General features: G+C 44.0%; 1 protein-coding gene across 1 annotated transcript in view; it reads left to right on the top strand.

The window, feature by feature from the left end:
• The first annotated feature begins 172 nt into the window (after positions 1 to 172).
• EXD3 (exonuclease 3'-5' domain containing 3) overlaps positions 173 to 19,154 on the top strand; it is a 313,559-nt gene continuing 294,577 nt past the window's right edge. Inside the window, exon 1 of the mRNA XM_014949705.1 lies at positions 173 to 272. The gene's annotated coding sequence lies outside the window, so the exon portion shown is untranslated. The remainder of the gene's footprint in view (positions 273 to 19,154) is intronic.

The following is a 19,154-nucleotide window of genomic DNA, read 5'->3' as shown; positions in this document are numbered from 1 at the left end:
TCCCGCCCCCGCCGGCGCCGTGCGGCGGTGCCCTGGAAAGGGGCCGGCGGGGCGCTGAGTCTGCTCCGGGGGTTCCGGGATTGACACCGGGGGTTTCAGGGCCGCCCTGTGGGTTTCGAGACCGGCTCCGGGAGTTGCGGGGGTCCCAGGTTCCGCTCCGGGGGTTCTGGGGCCGGCCGGGGCCGCCGCGGGCGCGGAAGGGCGGGAGTGGCGGGGAAGGGTTTGAGCGACGGACTCCGAGGTTCCCGTCGCCGCTTCCGGGTTGTCGCCAGGTGAGTGGCCGGTGTGCGCAGGGGAGAGGCGGGCAGCGAGAGCCGCCTGCGGGTCCTAATTACCAGTAATTACACACTCTGCAGCCTTGGCATCGCTACCGTGCGTGGCGTACAGGTAATTGGAGTGAATTAATTACAAGTTGTCGGCGGAAGCCGAAGGAAGGTCCCGCGGTGTGACCCCGCGGAGCGTTGATCGCCCGGAGCCGCCCGGGCCCGGCTCTGCCCCCGTGGGCCGGGCTGGAGGTGACACCGGTGTCGTCCACGCCTGTGGAAGGGTAAACGTCTTTTAGGAAAACAAAACACCGAAGTTTGTTAACCTGGTGTCAGTAGCAGGAATAAAATCACAGAATCACAGAATATTCATGGTTGGAAGGGATAAAATGAGCGGGTAAAACTTTGTAACTGATTAGGCACTACCAATACAATGGGTGTGGAGATCAAAGGCTAAACAACGTGTGCTTGGAAAAGATTTCGCCCCTCCCATGGCCCAGTGTTCCTTTTTGAGAGGGGTTTCAAGATCTCATTAAGTCAGCTGATGATATGTTCAGCGTCACGTACTTGACGGTGTCTGAGGAATTTGACTCTAGTGCGACCTGACAATTGAATTGCACTAAGGTGGTGGTGTCAGGTGGGAAGGTGAAATTTAAGAATGACCTTAGGAACAAATCCTGCATCTTGATCGTTAATTGAAAGACAAAAACAAGCAGGCTATTTCCAGTCAGCTCCTCCATGCATCAGTTCTACATTCAGATACTAATACTGACTTAAATGATCCAAAGGAAGGTTTATAACCTTCACCTTTAAAATCTACTGGTGATAAGTAGGTGAGATGATCAGTGACAAGATGTTACTGCTGTAGCCTGGTCTGACCTTCCCGGTTAGATGGTTCCTAGTGGGAAAAGGATCTTAATGCAATGAAAAAGACCATGTAATGTCTAGAAACCACGATAGCTTCCTTCCAGAAACACGGAGGCAGCAGAGAGTGACTTCCAGGATTTAGTTGCATCAGTGACGCAATGTGACCTTCACTGTTGTGGGAAGAGTTGATTTGATTGATGTTTTTTTCTTTTTTTAGAGAGAATCAAGTTGTAGCGATCATGTGTGTGCACATGGTGGTGTTAAAATGGGCTACTGGAACATAATTTCCAATTATAGTAGCTCTCAAGTAAGATATGAAAATACTGGAGAGTTCAGAGGAGGCCACAAAAATGCTCTAGTCTGGAAAACAAACCCTGTAACGGACCTAATGAACTCAGTTTATTCAGGCACATCCAGAAGAAGAGGGTTGAGAAGTGACTCAGCCACTCTGTGGAAATCCATGCCCATGGGAAAGTTATCAGATAGCTGAATGTTTTCAGTCTTTCCAAGCTACACAAATTCCTTTAAATGTGACACAATTTCCTAGCAGTGATGGGGGTTAATTACAGGAATAATTTACAGGAGAGGTTAAGGGCTTGCCATTGTTTGGAGCTTTTAAGCTGAAACAGTATCAATTTTGAAGATGGGCTTAAACCTGAAATCTTGGGCAATGTGCTGGTACAAAGATGCTCAGGTGGTTTGGGGGAAATCGGTGACTTTTTTGTTGAGTCATCTTCTGGAACTCTCTACTTCTTAGGCTGCTTGGCTGCAGAAATAGCAGGATTTTTTTTTTTTTAATGTTGCTTAAAGGGCTGTTGTTCTAAATTAAGATAGGTTTGAGCAATCTTACACTTTTGGGTGAACCTGTGCTTCAAGAGGCAATTCCACATGCTGTTCCTACAGAGGAAAGTTAGATGAGAGTAGTGTGTTGCTTCCTCCACTGTGTTTTAAATCATCAGTTTGGCCACAGAGAGCAGACACGGAGTTGCCACACTAGTCCAGAGAGTCCTCTCCTCATTTACTGTGTCTTCTCTGCATGTGTGCAGTCTGATCCAGATTTGACGTCAGCAAAAGGATTTGTTAGGGCATAAAATGAGTTTTTCACCCTCAGCAAGAGCCTAGTTTTCATGCTGGAACTTTCTGCTGGCACTGGTTTTATCTCATCGGGTTCCTGTAAAGGGATTTGGGGATCTATTTGTCTCAATATCTTGTTTCAATAGGACAAGAACGCTCTCAAGGTAGTAGGTGTTATAAAAGTGTATTGGATTATGGGGTCAACTAAAGGTTCTGTTGACTCACTCTGAAATGATGACTTTTACATAAAATAAGCAAATAAATAAATAAATCTCCCTGTGCTTCTGTGAATAGTGAAACTCTGCCTCTTATGTAGCACTGTGCATTTGGTGTGCACCGAGGGCTGCAGCCCCCTTGGTTTTGTGTGGAAACAGGCACCTGCCCATGGCTGTCTGTCAGCTTTTTGGCACAAGCATCACTATTGGCAAAGGCTTCTGGTTCATGTTTTTTCTCACAAGCAATAGAGCGGGAATAGTCAAATTTTAGCATGTGGAGTAGAACCAGCAAAATGCATGTTTTGGAGTGTAAATAATCCATCAGAAAACCTCTGTTTGGAGTTTTTAAGGTAAGAATGCTGTCTGTTAGAAATTATAGCACTCACCTCCACAAAGTTTTGTTGGTGCTTACAGTTCCGCAGTTGCAACAAACTTTTCTCAGCTGCTTGTTGGGGGAGTTGGAACACGCTGCTCATGTGAAGCTGCATCAGAGCATTGTGCGGGGCATGGAGGAGACACAGAGGTTCAGGACTGACCTGCAACACTTCAAATTGTGCCTTTTCCAGTGACACAGAGTAGTGTTGGTCCTTGATGTAAGTCACGGCAAACAGGAACTGGGAAAGCTGGAACAAGTGGAGTTTCTGTTGTCTTCCAGAGGCAGGTTGGAGAGAGGTGAGAGGCAGAGGCAGGTGGTGGTCTCTGTGAGCATTCTCGGGGCTGGGAGGTCCCTGTTCTGCCCTGTGAGGAAGGTCTGTGATGTTATAGCTTGGATCTCAGTGCAGGGGTGAAGATGTCTGTTTGCAGTTGGTAAGAACAGTAGGAGGAGCAGGTCTATGCATTTATACTCTTTGGCAACCATCCTGGTTTGAGGTAAAACAGAACCAATTTCCTGTTCAGTAATTTTACTTTTCAACTGAGCCTCCTTTAACTAGCTGAACTCTCTGAAATTAATGGCATGTTTTTCTGATAGTGTCCGCTTCTGGAGTGATAAGACCTGATTGTTTATAGTTGATGCCAGGGAATGGTGCTGAGGCAAGGTATGGGAGGGCTGAAGAGAAACTCCAGGTAGGTTTCTATCAGAAGAGAGGTCTGGAAAGCTGCTTTCCCAGAGGACTTTTGTCTTGCTTCTTTTGTGAATCCTTGTGGAGGTTTGGTGTTACAACATGAGCAAATGGCATTAACTGGGGCCTGGAAGGTGAGAGCCTCATCCAGCTGTTTGAGATCAGGGGTAGGGTGTCCTTTCCCAGCCCTGCTGACTACCTGCTGCAGGATTTGGGACAAACAATGCTTTATTGTCTGCAGATAAAAATCAAGCAAGAAAGCCTTGCTTATGTAATTAACAACTTCTTTTGTTTCAACTTTGCCACTGGCTTGGGATGATGCTCTGGGCATGGTCCTTGGTGCTGGTTCTGAGTAGAAACGGACCCATTTGAGGTTTGAGGAGATTGCTACTGCCAAAGGCATTTCTAAAGAAGAAAAAAAAATAATCACATATTACTAATTCTTATAGCATAATCATCTTTGCAGTGTCTTCTGCAAGAAAAAAAGTGGACAGATGAGGCTAAAGAGAGGTTAAGTGTTTTGGAAGCTGATCATACCAGAAGCAGCTAAAAATCCTTCAACTTCTGTCCCATTCCCTGTAAAAGAGGAGAGTCCTGTTCCTCTGAACCGTACATCCCACTGTCATGGAGCTGTGTGTTCCCTGTACTCAAAGTTCCAACACTGTGGACCTGGAAGGAGAAGGAAATCAGTAATAAAGAAAAAATAGGTATAAATAATGAAGGAATTAAGCAAAGGAAAAAAGTTCTCATTTACATTGTATAATTATTTGAACAGCAGCAGCACTAGAACAGTTTTGATACGGTCAAACTCGGTAAGTATAAATGTGTGATGACCGATTTCAGGCTGTTCTTTTCTGATTAAAATAGTGCTGTGGTTTCCTATTTAGTGGCTTTACCCATGTGATCTATTCTTGGCTGTTGCTCATCTCGCCTTCAAAAATCAGAATACAGTACAAGGGTTACCCCTATAGCTGTATGTGTAACTCTGGGCCCCCGTTACTAATTTCAGGGCGTTTTTTGCTCTTATATTTTTTTGCATTTTTCATTCTGTGCTGAAACTTTCTGCGATATGATTCCAAAGGCACTTGATGATCACTTTTGATTTTCACACAAATTGTTTGGTTAACGTATTCATGAAAGAAGAGTCCTTTTTTTCCAGACATCCAGGACACTGGCTGTCTCTCCACCACTGGTCTTTTTAATGTCAAACTCTGCCTGAACCTCCTCAAGGAATAAGCGGTTGTGTCAGGAAAAAAGTTGGCTGGAACATAGCAGTGCCGAGAGGAATGTTTGAAAATGTGAGAGAGAGAGCACAGGAGGAAATTCGCACTGCTTGGGAAATGCTTGCTATATGAAACTGCTCCACGTGTGTTTTCTTAGGTTATACAATTGCCTGGAAATTTTTGGAAAATATTCCCTAGGGACTAAAATCTCCCACTGTTACAAACTAAAGGGAAATGGGTTTGACTTTTTGAGAAGGGGGATGCAATTTCACTTTACAGGGTAAATAGTTGCTTCCAGAGTGTGCTAAGCAGGTTTTTATTAGCCGTGTAGTTGAAAGCATTATTGTCTGTTTTTTGTTTTGTAAGCACTGGTTGCCAGTGGGTGATTGGGGTGGGTGGGGGTGGAGGTTTCCTGATGCTGTGTTTGTTAAGGTGGATAACCTGCCTGGATCACAGCGACGGTTCTGTGAATGTTTTATAACAGCAGTATGGTGGTCTTGTTGGTCTCCTGTCACTCTTAGCCACGGGATCTTAACGTGATGGTAAAGACAGACTGCTGGCAGATGGGTAGGGCTGTGGGTGAGGAACGTGTGTCCCAGGGCAGCGGGTACCGTGGTGCTGGGCTGGGGCTGCCTCGGCCAAGCCAGGATGTCCTGTCGGTCAGCACAAAAAAAGGGAGGTGTTCACAGGCCCGTTCCCTCCCTTGCAGCTCCGTGGTCCAGCGGAGCTCCCCAGCCATCCCTTGGCCGACAGACCTTCCCAGCCCGCTCCTGGGGTGAGTGTGTCTGGACACAGGCGTTCAGGGGTGTTGGACACCATGGGGCCAGGGCCTCCTTTGGCAGCATGGGGCAGCACAGCTTAAGGAACGTCTGCCCCTTCTGTCTTCTCAGAGATTAGAAAAGCATCATTTCCAACTCTGATTACTCTGTTGGTCTCCTTCACCTGGGGTGCCTGGGTGCCAGGGAAGGAGGAGGGCAGTGGTGGGGACAGATGGCTGCAGCAGCTCCGGGCTCACACTCAGCACCTGCTCCTCCTTCCCTATTTCTGGGTAGATCTTGTAAGTGCAACAGGCATATTTGGGATAATTTAACACCAAGATTATTACGATTAATTTCTGTCCTGAAGATCAGTATCAGCTTTTCTGTGTGGAGTTTGTTTCTGAAGGAAATACAAACGTCTCTTTCTGCAGGATGTTTTATTAGCTTGTGTAGGGAGGAGAAAGGGGACTTGACAGTAAACCAAGTACCAGTTGTACAAACTTGTAGCAAGTACTACAAGTACTGTAGTTTGTGTGACTTCTCTCAGATGAAGACATCCTTTCAAATAAGTAATATTTTATGGTATGGCACCGTATTAGGGAATAGTTTTATGAGGATTCCATTTTGATTTGTGAACTTCATTCATTCCCTTATTTTTGTAAAATTTATTTAACTATATGTTGAAAAGTTACCCAGTGTTTCCTTACAGATAAAGCAGATTGTGTACAACTCAGTTTATCTTAAAAAGTTGTGCTTAAAAAAATGCTTAACTTAAAAAATTAACTGCCCTCAGACCCCATCTAATTCCGTATCCTTTCTTCTCTCGGAATGGGAGAACCGTGGTCTCTCTCTGCAGCACCGCTGCCTGCTGAGATGGCCACCAGTAAGGGCTTGTATAATACAAGGAAATAGAAAATATCTGTGCAGGAGTAGTCTCCAGTTAGTCTGTATCATCTGTTTTCCTCTTTTGTTCAAATGGTGACAAAGCTTGGTATTCGATGAGAAATTTCTGGAAAGTTTCATTTTGGGTTTTTCTAGTCTCCCTTGTCCGTGTTCTGAAATGCTGCTGCAGGTTCGTTAGAGGGCACTCGTGAATAAGGACAGACATTTCCAGACTCGGCAGAGAAAATTCCCGACGCAAATGTAATTTGCCGCCCCAGAGTAGAAAGTATGAAGCCCGAGATGGGTTACCCTATATACTGTGCTATTTTGTGGTGCAAGGCAAGGTTGACTACATTGCTGATTTAATATTTGTGCTGGAACGTAGTGACAATCTATTAGGTAATTCACTATAGTTTTCCAACTATGGATTAATTAATTTAAATAACTTGTCCTATAAAATATATAGGTCCATTTTAGAACCTTTCTTTTTGTTGTTTTGTTGCTATCATCTTAAAAAAATAAATCCTTTAGAAACAATAGATTGCTTCAGAAACTCTGGACTTTTAATTCCAGTCCTTACATCAGTTCTGTCTGTGCCTTTGACAAATAGTTTATCATGTCTTCTTTCGCTTTCCTTCTCTAATAAAGAGGGTAATGATTTTTACCTTGGGAGGATTAATCAATGTATATAAATGTGCTTTGATATCTGAAGTGTTTTAGAGTTTTTTTTAAATATAATTAAAACATTGCACAAGGAGTCGGGGAAATGACATTTAAGACCATGATTATTGTTCAGCTGCTTTGGTGCTTCTTCTGTTCTAGCAAGATTATAGAGCCAGATCATTTGCATTACTTTTGACTTTTCTTGATGTTTTTAGCCCTTTTTGTCCAAGGAGAAACATTCTTAGTATGCAGGAGTCAGATTGTCTGTAAACATAAACATAATCTTAACTTTGTCCAAAACATACCTTGTTTTGCTTTTAGAAAAGCATACCAAACCGGTGGAACTTGAAACGTTTTTCTGAGCAATTAGCACTGAATCATCCCCGCGCTGGATGGGCTTGGCAGAACCGAAGAGCGTGTTTCCTCTGCTGGAACCGTGCCTGCGTAGCACAGACCTCAGCTTTAAAATATTGCTTTCCTTAGCCTCCAGATTCCCACTTCTGTCTCTAGGGTTACTGGTCGTAGCTGGGTTCTGCACGGCCACCCCTCGGCGGTGCCCGTGTGCGTGGGGATGGGATGCGAACGTGGGCACAGACCAGGGTGGTACCAGCTACGGACAGAAACCAGTTGTCCGGCTGACTGACCCCTCTCCTTACTGGGAGGTACTCCTTCCAGCTGGGACTGGCATGTCTTTCTTACCAGGGGTTTAGCTTTACTCAGAGGTGACAGCTTTATCGTCTGTGGGCTAAAGATGGTGGACACTGGCAATCTGAGAGTTTATGGAAGCAGATTCTGTGCTGCAGCCAGAAAACAGTATTTTCTTGGTTTCCTGAAGAACTGTGTAGAGCTTCCATGAACTCTAATGGCCGTGAGATTCCCATTCTCCAAAATTAAACCTGAATAATAAGAAAAAGTACTTGCCAGGCATGTTTTTCCCTCTCCTAGTTTTTAACCTCCTCTTGCATCTTCCCTTTCTGTCCTGCTGGTACAGCTTCTTGTTAGCTTTTTGGCAGAGTGGTTGCGTGGAGTGAGGAAGGACAGCTGAGATGTTCCTTCTCAGTTCTTCAGCATCTGTCCCAAGAAGAGGGTACGTGAGGAGGCAGCAGAAGCTGAGCTGAGACGTGGTGTGGGTGGCTGCAGATGTATGGAGTGAAGCACTGTGGAGAGACTCCTGCCACCTGTGCAGCAGTTGAGTGGAACAAAGTGAGCAGCCCTTGCTGGTTTCAGCTCGGCAGCTTTGGGAAGCAGCTGCTGAGCTCTGTGCTGGTACGGTGACTTGTCTGCTGCCCCTCTGCCACTGCCTCATGTGGGATGGTGGCAGTTGCAGCATCTCTGGGGCACAGGCAATGGGGTCAGAGAGCATGGGCAGCCCAGAGCTCACCCTGGGGCTCTTGTGGGCCTCTGGGTTGTTTCAGGCAGTTGGGAATGGGGCAGCAGGCAAGGCTGGATGGCCAGGCTGTCAGAGATGGCATTTGAGTGGCTCTGGTTTCTGAGGAAACTTTTTATTTGCCTAACTGGCAGATGGAATTTAAGGTGAAATGGAATAATGGGCTTCCCTGGTAGAAAAGAACAGTTAATGAGCCTAAAGCACTTTCATTTGGAGTACTGTGTCCAGTTCTGGGCTCCCCAGTTCAAGAAGAACCCGAAACTGTGGAGAGGGTACAGCAAAGGGCTACAAAGATGATGAGAGGACTAGGACATCTCTGATGAATAAAGGCTGAAGGACTTGTGTCATTTTAGTCTGGAGAAGAGAAGGCTGAGGGGGGATCTGATCAACTCTTATGAATCCTTAGAAGGTGGGTGTCAGGAGGATGGGGCCAGTCTTTTTTCAGTGGTGCCCAGGGACAGGACAAGAGGAAACGGGCACAAACTTGAACACAGGAAGTTCCACCTAAACATGAGGAGGAACTTCTTTCCTGTGAGGGTGGCAGAGCCCTGGCAGAGGCTGCCCAGAGAGGTGGTGGAGTCTCCTTCTGTGGAGACATTCAAACCCATCTGGACGCGTTCCTGTGGGACCTGCTCTGGGTGACCCTGCTTTGGCAGGAGGCGGGAGGAGATGATCTCCAGAGGTGCCTTCCAACCCCTGCCAGTCTGTGATCTGTAGGGCTGAAGCTTGTAGTTCTAGTGGTTTTGAAAAGCCCAGCTCTTGTGATTTCTGTAAATGATATTAGGAATGACAGAATGACAGAAGCTTTAGCCAAAATCTTCACCCCCTCAGTGTTACGCTCTGTCCCATTCGTAGATGCCCTCTCATGTTGTACCACACATACAGTTCGGGTGTTGTAAAACACACTACTCATCCAGCAGCCCGTGACATCTGCAAAACGTGCTGAAGAGGAGGTCCAGCGTGCCTGCATGAAATACTTTCTTCCTGTGTTGAACAGCATCTCCTACAGATATTTTCACACACAACATTCCTGTGGAACTGAAAGTTTATTTTTATGATGATTTATGCTTTGGTCTTTGTCAGTCCTTGTAGACTAGCTGGAGTTGTGTGGTGACATGTTGGCATGGGTTAGCCAATGCCATCTTCATGGCATGATGTATTAAAAGTAATTAGTAGATGCTAGTGTCATCTTTGCTTCAGTTCTGAAATCAGTTCCAGGTACCATCTGATTTTTATTAAAAAAGACAGCTGCAATTCTTGGTCCCGTCTCCAGTTACAATCAGTGTCGTACTTAAAATGTTCTGCCAAGTCCTCCTTATTTTTCACTGTGCATCAGCAGCAGCTTCTCTTTCTGGGATCTGGAGACCAAATGCATGTTTCTGGGCAGCATTTTGAGGATAACGTTGTGACTGTAGTTTCTTGAGCATCCCTCCCATTAGCCTAACTCCACATTGACGTGCTGATTCCGCAGGTTGCTCTCAGAAGATGTGGCACAAATCACTGTCTGATACGGGGAGGCAGAGAGTGTTTTCTGCTTAAATAAAAGTGAAGAAGCCACTACTAATAGATTTCAGGGTAAGAAGTAGAACGTGTGTTTATAAAAATACAGGAGAGGAACATAATGGGGGGAAAGCATAAATTTAGGCCAGTCTTCTGCCTAATGTAGTAGTGTAAATGGAGTAAGCAACTTTTTTTTCTTTCTTACTCTCCCCCCACCAACTTTTTTCTTTTCTTTTCAGTAGAGGCAGTTCAGCTAAGAGGCCAGTGGCGCTGGCTGGCTGATTTGTCATAGGTTTAAGCGCCAAGAAGTAAATATTTTTATGTAAAGCAAACGCAAAACTTTGGGGATATACTTAAAACAAAAAACAAAGAAAAAAAGAACAAAACTGAAGAAACCCTTTAGTGTACAATGTCCAGAACAATTTTAAAATGCTCTTGTTCCATGCCTAAACAAATAGTTGTTTCAGCTAAAGAAAAATCTTTCTTATTGATTTATTACACCAATTTAGATATAAGCCCTCTGTGCAGCATTGTCAGTTTAATAGAACAGCTTTCTTTCTCCTTTCAGATTTAATCCACATGTTGTTGTATCAACAGAACCTTTGTTTCTGCTCAGTTATGAGTTATCCTTTTTTAATAAAAAAAAAGTGAAAAAGTGAAAACACATGTTTTTTAACAGCCCTGTTACAAAAAAGCATAGGATGACATGGGGAGAGGTGATCATCAAATAGTGACTGATTTGTAGGTAACTTCAAAGTGGTGCTGCAAAGGAAAGAATGAAAAATGGACCTTTCACCTCTCCCCGTCGCAGTGACTGTGGAAATCCCAGCAGTGACATGAGGAGGCAGCATTATCTTTAGCCAGGATTTCCTAGAGTTTTTTTTCCCCCGCTTGTGCAGCGATGCTAAACATGCTGCTTTTAGTTAACTCTAATTTCCTTCCTTTTTTTAAAAGGGGGACTTATCCAGAGGTGTATGTAATTCGCATTTCCTTCCTTCCTGCCTCCCTCCCCTGCAGAGAAGGATTTCTTTTCTCGGACCCCTCCTGTTTTCCAAGTGGAGAGGAATTACTCGCAGGAAACTCATGAATTTGGTATTATTTCTATACTTGGTTTTGTAAGAAAACATTTATTTGAGTATCAATGCTTACCCTGATACCTGCATGAGGGCTCACAAGCAGGTGCTAGAGCTGCTCAATAAAGCAGGTCACTACATGGTTTGATTATAACCTTTAACTTGGACCTTATCACACAACTAACTCCTGTTAGCACCACAAATTAGCTCTGAAGGTTTACATTAGTTCATCCTGAGCTGGCAGCTTGGTGGGTGAAGGCAGCCAAAGGCAGAGCAGTTGCAGTCTCTATGTCTTTGGCACTAGCCTGGGTTCTTGCAGCGTGTGTGACTCCTGGCAGCCGTCACAGTCTCCCTTCACTCTCTGTCAGGTGGCAGCGCAGCAGATCCCACCTCACGCGTCACTCGTTATTTGCAGCAGTGGGTCTTTAAAAGAAGCTAATAGTAACGTGTCTGCAAGCAGAAGGAATTTGTCTGGCATTTAAAAAATGTGGCATGATCCTGTTCTACTTCTCAAAGTTACAGAGGAGAGTAAGAAAAGATCCACTTTAGGTTTTAGTAGTTGGTGATGGATTAAAGAAGGTTGTATCCTCGGAGCATAAAGCAGGCGGTGGGCCTGCAGCGCTGGGGAAGGGGTGGTCTTGCTGTACCAGGCTGATCCCTTGGTCCACCAAGCTCTTGAAAATGACCCCAAAGTCCTTGGCAGCGTGTGTGAAGACACTAGGAACTGGCAGCAGATTTTCCTAGAAGTGGGTCTGGCTCTGCCAGAGGAGAAGGAAGCCAGGCGATGGTTACCAGCCTCTGCTAGGAGAGTTAGACCGTTCATATTTAAGGCAACTGAGATGCTATCAGATTCTCTGAATGTGAACTTTGCAATTGTTTCTTGCACAAGAGGAGAAAAAATCCTTCCCACGTGGCTGTGGAATGCAGACATACGGGGGGTGGTTTGTTTTCCTGTACCCTGGCCTTTTGTCACTGCCGGCGTTTTCCTGATGAGGTCTGAGCGAGCCTTCCCAACAGAAGATAAAACATGGACCTGGGGAGGGTTATACTTTCCAGGCTCTCTCAGACAGACTCCTGTCTTCAAGTCTGCATTCTACAAAGTGAGGTTCTTCAAACCTTGGTACTAATGGATATTTAGATTAGGGTTGTTTCCTTTTCATTTTATCAGTGTATTTATTTGCAGCCAGCCATTAGTACTTCTCAAAACAGCTCAGAACTTGAATCTTTCCAGAGCAGTGGTAAATGAAGGGGGCATTCAGGCTAGCAAGAACAATTTCTTTATGTGTGGATTTTGCAGGGCATTGTACTATGTTGTTCTTTCATCTAAAATATCCCTGGGCAACCTCATCCAGCTTTGAAGTTGGCCATCCTTTGAGCTGCCGATTGGATTGGAAACCTCCTGAGGTCCCTCCCAAACTAACTTACTCTATGATTCTGTTTTCTGGTAGAGTTCTGGCAAAGATGCTTCGTTTATATCTCCCTTCATGCTTTGACGGCTTTCATCATGTTCCCATCATAAGCAGTTCTTTAAACTGAAGTGATGTGTAAACATCAGGAACAGTTTCTAAACTGTAACATGACTTTCCTTCCTACATAGTTTAGACTGTTTTTTATGCTGCCATATTCAGATGATATGAAAAATCAATTTTCTTTTATTGCTGTTATTCTTCTGGCATTTAAAAAAACGTGGCATGATCATAGAATCATAGAATCATAGAATTTCCCAGGCCGGAAGGGACCTCCAAAGGCCATCTAGTCCCACCCCCCCGCAGTCAGCAGGGACACCCCCAACTAGACCAGGTTGCCCAGGGCCTCGTCGAGCCTCTCCTTGAATATCTCCAGGGATGGGGCCTCAACCACCTCCCTGGGCAACCTGTTCCAGTGCTCCACCACCCTCACAGTGAAGAACCCTCTCCTCATCTCCAGTCTAAATCTGTTCCCCTCCAGCTTGAAGCCATTGCCCCTCGTCCTGTCACTGCAGGCCTTTCTAAACAGGTTCTCCCCAGCCTTCCTGTAGGCTCCCTTCAGGTACTGGAAGGCTGCTATTAGGTCTCCCCGGAGCCTCCTCTTCTCCAGGCTGAACAACCCCAGCTCCTTCAGCCTGTCCTTGTAGCAGAGGTGCTCCATCCCCCTGATCATCCTTGTGGCCCTCCTCTGGACCCTCTCCATCAGGTCTATATCCTTCTTATATTGAGGGCTCCAGACCTGCACACAATACTCCAGGTGAGGTCTCACCAGTGCAGAGTAAAGTGGCAGAATCCCCTCTCTGGACCTGCTGGCAACGCTTCTTTTGATGCAGCCCAGGATGCGATTGGCCTTCTGGGCTGCAGCTGCCCACTGCCTGCTCATGTCCAGCTTCTCGTCCACCAGAACCACCAAGTCCCTTTCCTCAGGGCTGCTTTCCAATACCTCACCCCCTAGTTTGTATTGGTGGCGAGGATTGTTCCGGCCCTCTACTTCTCAAAGTTACAGAGGACAATAAGAGGCTTTAGTAGTTGGTGATGGGAAAAAGAAGGTTGTATCCTCAGAGCCTGAAGCAGGTGGTGGGACTGCAGCTTCAGGGAAGGAGTGGTCTTCTTGTATCAGGCTGATCTCTTGGTCCACCAAGTGGAGGAGATTAAGAGATAACCACCTTTTTTTTTTTGGCCTTAGACACAGATGTTTTAACATGGGGCAATACAAAGGATAGTTTTCTAAAAAAACTTTCTTTGGTCACCTTTGTTCCTTTGCACTCTTTCTCTGTTGGGAAGCTGCAAAAGAAGGAAAGGCAGAGAGAAACAGCCTTGTTGTTATTTGGGATTTATAAGACTATATTGTTACTTCAGTTTGACTAAGTGTTGCATTTTTGAGTTAAAAGCTGAAGTTAAGAGAAAGATACTGTTTTTATGGATATTGGTACCTATTATTCAAACACTTAACTTCATGCTGTACATTATTTTGCCTAAAATTTAAGCAGTTGCTTGAATGCTTTGAATAGTAATGAACTTAATACTGTGTCTTAGTAATTCAGAAACTGCACGCTTGACGAGGGAACGCTGACAGTTTGTTGGCTTGCTTGGATTTACAATTTCATTCTGAGGGCAGAACAGGATGGTGGGGCAATTAGATGGAGTAACATATAGCAAATGTATAATTTATCACATATGGACTCAAAACTGCAGTTGACTAATCTTGTAGCTCACGCTTGCTGTATGCGCAGACTTTAACCTCTCTGTTTAGATTGCCAACGTGGTGCCAATTAGTGGGACTGTGATGTGGACACTAAGGAATATAACTCGCTTCACATGGGGTACCAAACAGCTAGCAGATGTTAAGCTAATGGTTCTTGGCTACTACCAGCCTGACTTGGATTTCAACCCAGAGGTGAAAGAATTTATTTCTCTCCCATTACCATTTCCCATGGGCCATATTGTCCCGAGCATCGAGAATTCCTTCAGCTTACTCTGGGAGATGATGTAAACATTTCCCTCCCCCTTAAACCTGTTCTCATGGTGTCCTGTATGTTCCTTTGTTTTTATGTTAATTTGCCGCCTTCAGTATTAGTTATTCTGCTGGTAAACTTTATTATAAATGGTAAATGAAACTGAAAACACTTAAAACATACAACTGGGATTCTGAAGAGGCAGGTGTGGTGTGGTTCGTGTGCGGTACCTGCAGCTGCGTCTCGGAGATGTGACAAGTTGTCTCTCCCAGGATTCCTGTTCCAGGCCATAGGAACAGGTCTGGCTCACCTGGGATCCTGCCTTTCTTTGTTCCCATTGCTAGAAATTGGACTCTAAACTCTGTAAAAGTGTAACTGCAAGGGCCACAGTTTTCCTTCCAGGGCTGAGTCGGTGCTGGATAACTGATTGGCAGATGCTGCAGCTTCTGTGGTGTGATGTGGAGCAGTAGGTAGTAGCTGTTACTCAGGACAATTTAAAATATGGTATGAAATACAGTGTAATAACTGGAAAACATTCATCACTTTCACTATCAAGTGCTAGGTAGGATAAAGGAGTCTTTGTCTATATAACCTTAGGAGCTTTGGAACAGAGGTTGGACTCAGCTGAATGAACAATAGCACTTAACTACTCACTGATGCCTAAATCCTGTTTCATAACTCGCTGTACAGTCACCCAACGTGTTTAACCAGTGTCTATAATATTAGGGTTAATGCTTTTTGTTCTCTCTATGGTAACTTTGTCTTTTCTTCTTGGAAGATTTAGCCTTTGACCTAAAAGTGTTGTCTGTAACATTATGTCCAGCATTCAGTTTTTCACCAATTTCCTTACCTTGCTCATTCAATACTTTGGTAAAAGGCAGTGGTATTAGCGTAACAGACGTCTGAAAAACAAAAGTCATACTTAATGAGAAGTTTTCAGTGATAGTTTATTTTCTTACTGACGTGCTATTTTGGGGTGTCAGACTTGATCAGCATCAACCTGGACACCAGCAGGAAGAATTGGGTGAGAGTTAAATAACTGTCATAGTTATTATTCAGTGAGCAAGGAAAATAAACCACTTGCAAGGTCCTGTTATTTGTTGCTTTTCTTCGAGGTTCTAAAGCAAATGCTTCATTCAGTGATGCATTGGATCCTGAACTTCCAAAGAGAGGAATTATTTTTAATTTCTAGAGATAAGCAGAACTGTTTCTGTCCTGTGGATTCATCTTTCTTGATGTCTATATATTTACAAAGGACAAAATAAAAGAAGAAACGCAAACAGTTATTCTGTACCTGGATGATGAATAATAGCTAGATACTAATTACCTTTCTTGAAGAGTAATGTAACTGTCACATTTTCTGTAGAATGAACAGGGAGAACTCAACAGGATAAATCAAGAAATGAGCCCAACTGTCCACTTTTAAAGAGCGGCAGGTTCTCCGAGTGTCAGGTTTTGGGTGATAGGAAACAAAATCCAACAGCATTTTGTAGCTACATTTGCTCTTCTCTTTCTCAGTATCTAAATAAGTCAGCCCAGTAGCTGCAGCCTTTCTGTAGTGATTCCACCAGCTTCCTCCCCCTCTAGACTTCCATGGAGCTCTATACGGGAAACTACTCTTTGGTTTTTTTCGTTTTAAGTGACTTATGAAGCGCTGATGATCAGATCCGTTCTCGTGTGTGTTTTAGTGTGGAGTTTGGGGGACACATTGAAAGTATAATGAATATGGAAGAATTTCAAAGGACGTTGTCATGTTCATATAAGTTTCTCCAATGTATACAAGTTAACCCCAAAATCAAGACACCGAAGATTTCCTTCCCCTGGGGTTGCTGGCTTAATTAGTATAGGTTTTGTCTCTCATCTGTAATGACTCATAAAAAATATACTTGCTGGTTCTTTTTTTCCTACCATGCATATCAGTAGTCTTCTTTCTTGGCAAATACTAGCAGAAAAACTTTAGAAGTCCAGAAGAAACTAAAATGCTTGATGCAAGAATTTATTAGATAATCACTCAAGCAACATGTCCCAGCTCTTCTCGAGCATAACTGCTTTGTTCTCTGACTGAAACTTACTCCCGCCACATTTGCTTTGTCATTGAAAGTTTTTGTCATGTGATAGTTGTCCCCCTTAGATTAGCATTGACAGAACATGAAAAAAGAATAAAATGGGACCAAATGTGTATGTATTTCTAGACAGACTCTGAAATCATAAGAAATAAGGTGGATGACTGAGGGAGTTTGTTGAATAGAGCTATAAGAAAGTTGATAGAAGGAAACCCTCAACTGGAACATCCTTGTACCAAGTTACAGGTTACACAAAAACGACAGAGTGGTTCAAACTCATGGGGGAATAGCCCGATGTCTGAAAGCTAAATGCCAGTTCAGGAAAATAACTATGTTAATAACAGAGTCCTTAAGATTTGAAGTTCCCAGAACTTGTAAATAGGAAAAGTATAGAATAGTACGGAGTATATAGCTTTAAAGTAGGAAACAGAATGGGAGAAAACTGGCCCCCCAGTGTTCTTGGGCATCAAGAATGACACCTTTGGGAAACATTGGGTTGGGGAATCCAGAGAGAGGAAGACAGCTTTTATTTTCTCCTGGGAATTGTGCAGAACCCTGGTACAAAATTGTGCTGCTGATGGCCCTCTGTAAGTGTGAACGTGCGTGTACGTACAGATCCTTGCAAAAGGAATCCAAGCTAAAACCTCAGTGAAGTGATTCTTCATTTCAAAAGGGAAAGTGCATCAGATAGAGGAAGTACATGAAAAAGAAACTGAGAGGAGCAGTGGGAAGGGTGCAGTGTTTGTAGGTAGTGTGAAGGTTATTTAAAGGCACTGTGCAATGCCTAGGCCCTGTCAAGAGCTGGTTGAGAGAGAGAAAAGTTAGGATGTGGAGCAGCAGGAAGAAAAGCTGTAGAGGCAGAGGAATCCTTCCAAAAGCTGAAGTCATGACCAAGTGAGGAAGACAGAAAAGAACAAACACTTTGAAATGCCAAAAACTTACAGGAACAGCTTTCAGAAAGTATAAAAAGTAACAGTTCTTTTCCAAATATGTTCGGAATAAGAAGCTCATCTAAAAGTTTGCAAAAACCCTTGAAGATGAGAGTGTGAAAGAATCACTTGCAGAAGGTGGAGAGAGAGAAGAGCAAATAAGTTTCTGAGGCATCTACACTCCCCATGGTTCCTTTACCAGAACCATCTCAAACCTATCTATTAATGGAAGAATTTAAGAACGCAGTGAGCAAGAACTGGCTGCAGGGACCAGGATGTGAGAACCCAGAAGGGCTTTAAGGGAGAAGCTGTTGAATTATTAATGCTTGTGTGCAGTCTTTCAATTAAAACCTCCTCAGCCCTATTAGAGAATAAATAGATGGGGCTGATAGGATGCCAATTACAAAAGAGTTCCAGGGAGCTTGGGGAATAGCAGACAGAAATCTGGCTTCATATTGTGCAGCGTCGTCAAAAGAATAATATAGAGTAGAATTATTTGGCACATGATTTTATATGAATATGGAAGAGTCATGTCTTTTGTAAAAGGAAGTTGCACTTGATGAATCTTCAAGGACTTGAAAGGCTCAGCAAACATCTGCATTAGGGTGTTCCAGTGTGTGGTATCCTCAGATTTTCAAACAGCTTCTGACATGGTCCTTTGCTGCAGCCTCTTAAAGCAACTGGTCTTTCTGGGGATAAGGAAGAATGGTCTTTGGTAAACTGTTCAACTGGTTAAAAGGTGAGAAAATGTGTAGCACTAATCAATGTTCTAATGGAGGGCAGTTACTATTCAAGGGACACAGGAGCTTGATGAGCCCTGCGCTGTTTAACGCTCCCACAGATGATCTGAGGAAGGCAATGGATAGAGAAATAATGTGTGAGTGTGTTGAAATACTTTGACATAGGCAACTCTGAAGCTGCAAAAGTACCTACCTTATGGTGCTGTGTGATTGGAAAATAAACGAGCAGGCTAAGCTTGGCATCAGTAAGTGTAAAGTAACGTGAGAAAATGGAATTATCTCTGTTTACAGCTCTGGCTAAACAAGGTCCTGCCTCCCCCAGTTACAGATCGTGGAACAGCTTGCAAATGAGGAACGCCAGGGCCTGAAAAGATGCCTGTGGGACAGAAGATAAGCAAGAATTCCCCATTTTTCTTTCATTCCCTAAAAAAAAAAAAAAAAAGTGAATACATCAAATGGAAGTAGGAAATTCCAAATAAACAAAATAAATTCTTCTTTGTGTGGTGAATGCCATGTGGCAGCTGTTCCAACGAGACTTTGGTGCTGAGAGTTTGCATGAAAGCGGTTGGATGTGTTCTTGGAAGAAAGATCTATAGAGTCTATTTCATACCAGTACCTGGCGTGTGGAAATCTTGAGCTGCAAGTTGTTGCAGGCTCTGGGAATGCTTTGGGGGATACGGCCGCCCAGTTCTCGTCCTTAGCCATTGGCCACTGGCCACCGTCCCAGGCCTGACACTGGCTGATGGTGCCGTGTCACTTGGTATGGCCTGGCTGTGGGGCCTTATTCTCTTTAACTCTATTTTGCTATTTTGTACTTGTGCGTTCCAGCTACTCCCTCCTCTCTCAGATGCTCATCCTATAACATAGATGAAGTTTGTTTTTTTGAAAACACACTTTTTTGTCCTTCTTTTTGGTTTTTTTTTTCTTTTTCTTTTGTGTAGTACATTGAGTTGTCATGTGTGTAACTTAAGTTTATTGTGTTTTTCTGCAGACTTCTTGGACAGAAAATGGAGCTGTTGCTTAAGCATTTCCATA

Source organism: Calidris pugnax, unplaced genomic scaffold (assembly GCF_001431845.1).
Source record: "Calidris pugnax isolate Ruff unplaced genomic scaffold, ASM143184v1 scaffold192, whole genome shotgun sequence".
Classification (NCBI taxonomy): domain Eukaryota; kingdom Metazoa; phylum Chordata; class Aves; order Charadriiformes; family Scolopacidae; genus Calidris; species Calidris pugnax.
The sequence above is the reverse complement of the archived record's forward strand: the minus strand, read 5'-3'. Positions and strand labels throughout refer to the sequence as shown.